Source organism: Tarenaya hassleriana, unplaced genomic scaffold (assembly GCF_000463585.1).
Source record: "Tarenaya hassleriana unplaced genomic scaffold, ASM46358v1 Cleome3, whole genome shotgun sequence".
Taxonomy (NCBI): domain Eukaryota; kingdom Viridiplantae; phylum Streptophyta; class Magnoliopsida; order Brassicales; family Cleomaceae; genus Tarenaya; species Tarenaya hassleriana.
Window position 1 is genome coordinate 7437764 of NW_010966177.1, and position 2562 is coordinate 7440325.

Below are 2562 nucleotides of genomic sequence, written 5' to 3' on the forward strand. Positions count from 1 at the left end.
CCAGGTTCTTAAGGACGTTAAATCGTTCGACCCTCGCCTGTTCCTCGAACATAGTCCTGAGATGCTCGATCATCTCGAAGGCATCAGTTCCTTCAAGTTGTTTCTGCAACTCAGCCGACATAGATCCGAGCATCAGACAGGTCACGTCCAGGTGACAATGATGTGCTTATGGTAAGCATCTCTGACAGCCCTGGGCGCATTGGCCGCTGGTTCATCCTCTGGAACGGCTTCTTCCTGCACGTAGAGCTTCCGCTCATGCCTGAGAACAATTCTCAGGTTGCGGTACCAGTCGAGAAAGTTTCCACTAGTGAGTCTCTCCCGATCCAAGATGGATCGCATGGAGAGATTAGCCAGATTACCTGCAGCAGTCATATTCTACAGAAAAAGACAAAAACAAAAGACATAAAACATGCAAGTCACTTAGTACACATACTAACACAGACAATAGATGCAATATGACAGACTTCCACTAAGAAAAACACCCTCAATGAGTTTCTAAGTGAGCTAGGATCCATATTTCACATGCTTCTGCTAGATTGATGGGGATGAAGACGAGTTATAATCTTACAGAGAACTGCATGAATGAAGTTTGTCAGATGCTGAATGATTATCTTCCCCAAGGTAATAACGCTCCAGATTCGTATTACGATATGTCTAAACTGATGGGATCGTTGGGAATGGAATCGATAAAAATCGATGTATGTCCTAACAACTGTATGATATTTTGGAAAGAATCTAACCAGTTGGACAACTGTCGATTTTGTGGAGCTGAAAGATACAAGGCGAAAAAATCTGGTCAACGCAACCGTGTTCCTTACAAAAGGATGTTTTATCTATCGATTAAAGATCGCATGCGAAGATTGTATGAATCTCATCAATTAGCTTCACATATGCGGTGGCATGCTGAACATACATCAGATCCTGAGAACATGAGTCATCCATCTGACGGTGATGTATGGAAGAATTTTAACGAGGTATATCCGAACTTTGCATCAGAACATAGAAATGTTTATCTATGTTTATGCACAGATGGGTTTGCACCGTATGGTCAATCGGGCAAACAATATTCGATGTGGCCTATTGTTATGTCTCCTTATAACTTACCTCCAGATATGTGTCTGAAAAAAGAGTTCTTGTTCTTGACGGTTTTGATTCCGGGACCTGAGCATCCGAAGAAAAGTTTTGACATTTTTCTTCAGCCTTCGATCGAAGAATTACTTGAGTTGTAGCATTGTGGAATTGATGCATACGATGCCTCACAGAAAGAGAATTTCAGGTTGAAGGCTGTTTTGATGTGGACTATAAGCGATTTTCCGGCTTATGGAATGTTATCGGGATGGAGTACTCATGGAAGACTAGCATGTCCGTATTGTATGGACGATATACAATCATTTCAGTTGAGACATGGAAGGAAATCATGTTGGTTTGACTGTCATCGCAGGTTTCTATCGCTAGATCATCCATGGAGACGGAACAAAATAAATTTCAGGAAGAATAAGGTTGTGACAGATTCACCTCCTCTTCTTTTGACGGGCGAAGAGATATTGTGGGAGCGGATTGAAAGCATTCATGGTTTGGATAAAACCATTGATTGTGGTGGAAATGGTCATCGCAAACCATGTGAATATGGAGAAACACATAATTGGTACAAAAGAAGCATATTCTGGGATTTGCCTTATTGGAGGACTCACAAGCTTCGACATAATCTGGATGTTATGCATATTGAGAAGAATTTCTTTGATAACGTGATCAACACGATCATGAATGTCAAAGGTAAGTCGAAGGATAATCTAAAATCCAGGATGGACATCAAAGAAATATGCAACCGAAAAGAGTTAGAGTTGACCAATGATAGAAAAGCCGCAATTCCGATATTTAGGTTGTCCAAAAGTGCTAATATCGCACTGTTGAAATGGTTGAAGGAAGATGTTCAATTCTCGGATGGTTATGCATCTAACATCGGGCGATGTGCTGATATTGATGGTGTGAAGTTAAATGGAATGAAGAGTCATGATTGTCATGTCTTCATGCAACGACTTCTTCCAGTTGCTCTTGATGAACTACTCCCGCACAATGTCTACGAACCTTTATGCGGTACGTACATATATATATATACCATGGTTTTTTATTATTTTTTAATATATATAGATATAAATAAAAAAAATCAATTAATAATTTTTTATATATGTGTGCAGGTATCAGCACATTTTTCAGAGATATATGTTCAAGAAATCTTAATGTTGGTGATGTTCAGCGTATAAAAGATAACATACCGCTAATCTTGTGTGCACTAGAAAAGGTGTTTCCGCCTTCGTTTTTCGATGTTATGGAGCATTTGGCTATACACTTACCAGATGAAGCAAGACTTGGTAGTCCAGTGCAATTTCGATGGATGTATCCGTTTGAAAGATTGTTTTTTCATCTGAAAAGAAAGGTGAAAAACAAGAACAAACCGGAAGGGGCAATCGTGAAGCAGTATGTTAACGAAGAAATTACGTACTTCACAAATTTCTATTTTGAGCCACATATCAAGACAAAAGCCAAGAGTTCTTCTCGGTATGG